Raw genomic sequence first — 6,879 nt, forward strand, 5'->3', positions numbered from 1 at the left:
AGTATAGAAGGGGGCTGAGTACGCACTCTTGTGGAGCCCCTGTGTTGAGGAACAGTGAAGTGGAGGTGTTGTTTCCTACTTTCACCACCTGGGGACGGCCGTCAGGAAGTCCAGGACCCAGGGCCCCAAGCTTGATGAGGAGCTTGGAGGGTACTATGGTGTTGAAGGCTGAGCTCTAGTCAATGAACAGCATTCTTACACAGGTATTCCTCTTGTCCAGGTGGGACAGGGCAGTGTGCAGTGCGATGGCAATTGCATCGTCTGTGGAGGAATTGGGGCAAGAAGCAAATTGAAGTGGGTCAACTCTAGTCCTCGGGGGCTTGATTGGTGTCACACTTTTTCTCCATCCCTAGTAAACACATCTGATTAATCAGATTGCATTCTAAACTGAAGATCATGATTAGGTGATTATTTGAGTCAGGTGTGTTAGCTGGGGCAAAACTGTGACACCAATCAGTCCCTTGAGGTAAGGTAGAGTGATATGATCCTTAACTAGCCTCTCAAAGCACTTTCATGATGACAGAAGTGAGTGCTACGGGGAGATAGTCATTTAGTTCAGTTACCTTTGCTTTCTTGGGTACAGGAACAATGGTGGACATCTTGAAGCATGTGGGGACAGCAGAATGGGATAGGGAGAGATTGAATATGTCCGCAAACACTCCAGCCGGCTGGTCTGCGCATGCTCTGAAGACGCGGCTAGGGATGTTAAAATCCCGAGCTGCAAAGTGTGTGTGTGTGTGTGTGTGTATTGCCCCAGCAGCCCTGCGGTGTGACTGTACAAACTAAAGGTGTGTAGTCATCACCAAACTCCTTCACCTCTCATCGATCCTCTCATCCACAGGTGACAGGGCAGAAAATAGAGAAAAGGAGATATGGTGGTTCAGAGTGACAGAAAAAGAGAATAAGTTAAATATTTAAATATTTCGTTTTTAATGGTTTTCTAGGGTCCCCCGCTCATTCTCTGTACTGGAGACACACATGTTCAATATCAAAGCCTCTATTGCTCCCTCTTTTCCTCTCTCTGCCTCGCTCTCTCTCTTTACCTCTCACTACAATCATTGCTATTGCGAATAGAAACACTCCAACCAGCTCGCTCTGCCGCTTGCTTTCCTTCTTTCTCTCCCTCCCTCTCGTCCTCTCTTTATCTGTTCAATTAGAATTCTTTCTCTTGTGCTCCTTCGGTACGTGTCTCTTACCTTTCTGCGTTCATCTCCTGTCCGACGCAGATCAATTCTCCATGGTGCATCTCTGTTCCCTGGCTATAGACATCAGCCCCATAACGGAGGAGCCACAGTATAGAGGCCAGAGCAAAGACTGTCTAACCCTCTGTAGCCCAGCTTATCGTGAGTCAATGACCCACGCCTCAGGGGCTTTCGTACAAGACCACGCCTCGGGCACTGCTTTATCTCTGTTTGTTCTCATCATGGTTCAGTCCACCTCGAGAGTGACGACAGAGAGACAAGGGTTTGGCAAATTCGCCACGTGCCGAGGCTGTGTATTGAAGTAATGATAATTACGGGATCATATGCCACACTACACTGCAGTGAAGAGCATAGTTGTTCTTTCTCATCCTTAATATTCCAGTGAGAGGAAATAATATGAAAGAGGGAGGAGGATGATGAGAGGGAGATAAAAAGCCTGAGAATGAAGGGAGTCATTTATGTGTGAGACGGTGGTAACACTTACTTGACAACCCAGTGTCAATAACACATTATGACACAGTACTAACCATGTCATAATATGTCATAACAGCTGACATCTTGCCATACATGTCACAATATGTCGATAACACTGTCATGACACATATTGTGAAACCTGTTGAGACATCGGGGCGGCAGGGTAGCCTAGAGCGTTGGGCTAGTAACAGAAAGGTTGCAAGTCCGAATCCCGAGCTGACAAGGTACAATCTGTCGTTCTGAACAAGGCAGTTAACCCACTGTTCCTAGCCGCATTGAAATAAGAATTTGTTCTTAACTGACTTGCCTATTAAATAAAGGTAAAATAAATTTAAATAAATATACTACATGACCAAAGTATGTGAAACCTACCCGTCGAACACTAATTTCAAATATATGGTGTTTCCCCCCTTTACTGCTATAACAGCCTCCATCTCCAGGAAGGTTTTCATTGCTGTGGGACTTGCTTCCATTCAGCCACAAGCAGTATCCAATTAATCCCAAGGTTTTGATGGGGATGTCAGGCTTTGTTTAACTTCTATGCCTGCAGGGCATTATTGAGTAGCTTGGATGAAAGGTGCACAGTGGTGCCCAGAGTAAACGCGCTGCTCCTCAGTCATAGTTGCTAATATATGCATATATTATTTAGTAGGATAGAAAACACTCTGAAGTTCTTAAAACTGTTTAATATTTTTTAGTATAACAGAACTCATATGGCAGGCAAAAACCTGAGAAGTTCACTTCCTGTTTGATTTTTCTGAGGCTCGTAGTTTTCAACCAAGCTCCCATGAAATTACAGCGAGATATATGGATGAGTTTTCACTTCCTACGGCTTCCACTAGATGTCAACAGTCAATAGAAACTTTGTCTGATGACTCTTGTGAAGGGGCCGAAGGAGACAGGAATGAGTAATCACTCCATAGATGACCACGCGCGTTCACGTGAGAGCAGCTCCGTTCCATCGCTCAACTGAAGTCAATGTAATTCTCCGGTTGGAACGTTATTCAAGATGTATGTTAACAACATTCTAAAGATTGATCAATACATCGTTTGACATGTTTCTACTGACTGTTACGGAACTTTTGAACATTTCGTCACGTTTTTATATGTGCTTGTGACTTTGAATTGTTTTACAAAACGCGCTACCAAAGTAGCTAACTGCAATAAACCCGCTCCTCCGCTCTCTCCACTCTGGTTCCATTGAAGCTCGCATCCGCTTACAAGACCAATGTGGCTTGCCTACGGAGCTGTGAGGGGAACGCACTCCGTACCTTCAGCTCTATCAGGCCTACACCCACAACAAGGCACGTGGCGTTCATCCACTCTGGCCTGCTCTCCTCCCTACCTCTGAGGAAGTACAGTTCCCGCTCAGCCCAGTCAAAACTGTTCGCTGCTCTGGCACCCAATGGTGGAACAACTCCCTCACACGCCAGGTCAGCGGAGTCAATCACCACCTTCCGGAACACCTGAAACCCCCACCTCTTTAAGGAATACCTAGTGATAGATAAAAGTAATCCCTCTAACCCCCCCTCCCCTTAAAAGAGTATAGATGCACTATTGTAAGTGTTTTCCACTGGATATCATAAAGTGAATGCACCAATTTGTAAGTCGCTCTGGATTAAGAGCGTCTGCTAAGATCTAATGTAAATTAAAATAAATAACGGACATTATCAACAAATCAAGCATTTATTGTGACCTGGGATTCCTGGAGTGCATGTGAGAATATCATCAAAGTAAGTCTGTAACGGCTCTCTTCGTAGTGAGTAGAACCAAGGCGCAGCGTGGTGATGTGAATACATAATGAACAAAAACGAACTAAACAGACCTAAAACTACGAATTCTAACGAAGACACGACTAGGAACACCGAGATGACGAGACGAGACAGTACCGTGTGATAACAAACACAGACACAGCGAACAATCACCCACAAACAAACAGTGAGAACACACCTAACTTAATAGATCTCAATTAGAGGAAAACGCGAAACAACCTGCCTTCTAATTAAGACCATAACCAGGCAACCCAAAACCAACATAGGACAGCAAAACATAGACTGGACCCACCCAAACTCACGCACCTGACCATCACACACATACAAAACAACAGGAAAAACACCGGAACTGACAGAACCCCCCCCTCAATGTGCAACCCGCGCGCGCACAGACAAAGTCCAGGGAGGGGTCTTGGGCCACTGACCACGTGTGGCTCAGCTCACGGCGTGCCACACCGACATAGTCACTCCCCGGCTTCTAGTATCGCCTTCCAATGACACCCTCCAGACTAAACACCGGCTTTGCAACTATGGTTAAGGACCAAACGGAATTAAAACAGGGCACACCGGATAAGGGGCACGATATTTGGCACACGGATATAGGGGGCTCGGACGGTGGGCACCTCTGTGATAACTGGGGCTGCACGGATCCTGGCTAGAACTCCTGGACTGTGGACTGCAGTCCTGGCTGAGGGACTCTGGCAGTCCTGCGGTGAGGACTCTGCAGTCTGGGCTGAGGACTCTGCATGTCCGGGTGAGACTCTGCAGTCTTACTGAGGACTCTGCAGGTCCTGGCTGAACTTGGCAGTCCGCTGGAGACTCTGGCAGGTCGCGGGTCTGAGACTCTGCAGGCCTGGCTAGAGGGGACTTCTGCCAGGTGCAGGCTGTAGGCATGCTCATACTGCTAGGGCATGCTCATACGTGATTAGGCAGCCATGACTGTAGCACTCATGACTTAGGCAGCTCTGACTGTCTGCTCCTGCAGCTCCTACTTGCTGCCTCTGGCAGCTCCTGACTGCTGCGGCTCTGGCAGCCCTACGATGAGCTTGCGGCTTCGCACCCTGTGGTGTCTACTCTGGCGCGCTCTGGAGCTGGGTCTGCGCTCTGCCGGCTCTGACTAACGGACGACATCGAGCTCTCCTGACTGGCACGGACGCTCTAATGGCTCGGACAGACGGCGGCTCTTGAATGGCTCGTCAGACGGATGTCAGAAAGCGTCTGGCGCAACAGTATGCGCTCAAATCGCTGGCAGACGGATGCTCAAGACCGCTGGCAGAACAATTGCCAGACCGCTGGGCAGACAGTATGCTCCAGACGCGTCGCAGACAGAGGCTCAGACCCTGGGCAGACAATGCTCAACCGGCTGGGCAGACAATGGCTCAACCGCGCTGCAACAAGGCTTCCAGACGGCGCTTGGCAACAGAGCTTCAACGGCCTGGGCAGACAGCAGGCTTCAGACTGGCGCTGGCAGACCAGATGGCTCCACTGCCTGGGGGCAGACAGATTGCTTCAACGATCTGGGCAACAGGAGTGGCAGAAGCACTTGCGCAGACGGACCGACTCTGCCCTGGATAGTGCACAGTAGCCTGACGTGGGTGTCCGGAACCTAAGTACCGGGGAATGACCACGCATATCAAGCTAGTCGCGGGAGCAGGATACAAGGCACACTGAGCTCTCCTTAAGCGACTATAGGCCTTGTGCGTGAGCTACCGAACTGGAGTGACCGCTGACGTCATCGCACCTCAGGCGATGTGCGGATGAAAGAACAGCGTATCAGCCTGCGAAGAGGTACCCGGAAATTACCGATCCGTGTAGGCTACTAGCTCCCTGGGCAACGAGCCGGCCCCATAACGCTTACCTGGCCTGAATGCTCCCTGTCGGCCCGACCAGTGCGGGGAAAGGGTGGGGAAATAACCCGCAACGCGGAGCTAGAGGCGAACCGGACACATGCGTAAGCTTTGTCCATGTACCGCCCAAGAGACGTACTGGTGGCCAGATATGATAGACCGCTCATGGCACTTTGGCTTCAATTGCTCAATCTACCCCTACATGCGAGGTGAATAACCCGCACTGGCTAATGCACCCGTACAGGCAACACTATCCCTCTACTGCGTAGAACACGGCGTTGCCGTACTCTCCGCTCTCCACTGTTAGCCTGGGAATTGGCGCAGGCCCTAGCCTCCCTCGCCCACTACCCTCTCCCACGTACCTCTTACGTCCCCCCACGAAAATTTTATGGGTAGTAACTTCGGGCTTCTCCAGCTTGCTTCCTGTCTGCCCTCATACGTCGCTCTCGCTTTCGCTGCCTCCAGCTCGCCGCTTTGGGCGCGACCTCCAGGGCTCTGCCCAGGGTCCGTTGTACGTCACAGATCTCTTCCCATGTCCAATCTCCTTTTTCCCACTGCTGCGTCTTGGCTGTCCGTTAACGTCCCGTGCTTGATTTCTGGGTTTGTGGGTTGATTCTTACGGCTCTCTTTCGGTATGAGTAGACCAAGCGCAGCGGTTAGCATGAATTACCTAATACAAAACAACTAGACAGACTAAAACTAAGAACTTACATAAACGATCAGAACACACTGGTGAACAGAACGACCGATTTATGAACGAGACAGACAGTCCCTAGTGTGGGCAACAAACAACAGCACACAGCGACAATTCACCATCAAACAAACAGTGAACACAACCACCTTAATATGACTCTCAATTAGCAGGAAACGCAAAACACCTGCCGTCAATGAAACCCATCCAGCAACCAAAACCACATAGAAACAGCAACTAGACTGCCCACCCACAACTCACGGCCCGCTGACAATCACACAGCATACAAAAACAGTAAGTAAAAACATGTCAGAACGTGACAAAGGAGACATTTATCATGTAATTTCTGTTCTTGACATCAACAATGGCGGCTAATTTGACTCTTGTTTCTGAGCTCCGTCTAATTTATTGCAATTTGCTTTTTCCGTATTTTCTTTTTTAAATTGACAGCAGCTGTTGCATTAAGGAAGTGATATCTATTAATTCGCATGTGATATATGCCGTTCCGACCTTATTCCTTGGTTTTGTCTTTATTAGTATGGTCAGGGTGATTGGGGTGGCAGTCTATGTTATTTTTTTTATTAGGTTCTTTCGTTAGCGCCTAATATGTTCTCAATCAGAGGAGGGTTTGGTCATGTTCTCTGAATTGGAACCCCAATTAAGAGTATCTGTTTCAGCTTTTGTTTTGGTATTTTTGCCGGTGCTTTGTTTCGCCACACGTACTGTTTTCGTTCGTTTTTCACGTCGTTTATTGTTTTATTTTTGTCAAAGTGTTTTTCTCGTCTTCGTTGCATAATATAAATATGTAATTCAAAACCACGTCGCTCGCTTGGTCCCGATCCTTGCTCCTCCTCAACAGGAGAATACACTTACAAAAAAGATGATCTCTCTCC

Source organism: Salvelinus sp. IW2-2015, linkage group LG20, assembly GCF_002910315.2.
Source record: "Salvelinus sp. IW2-2015 linkage group LG20, ASM291031v2, whole genome shotgun sequence".
Classification (NCBI taxonomy): domain Eukaryota; kingdom Metazoa; phylum Chordata; class Actinopteri; order Salmoniformes; family Salmonidae; genus Salvelinus; species Salvelinus sp. IW2-2015.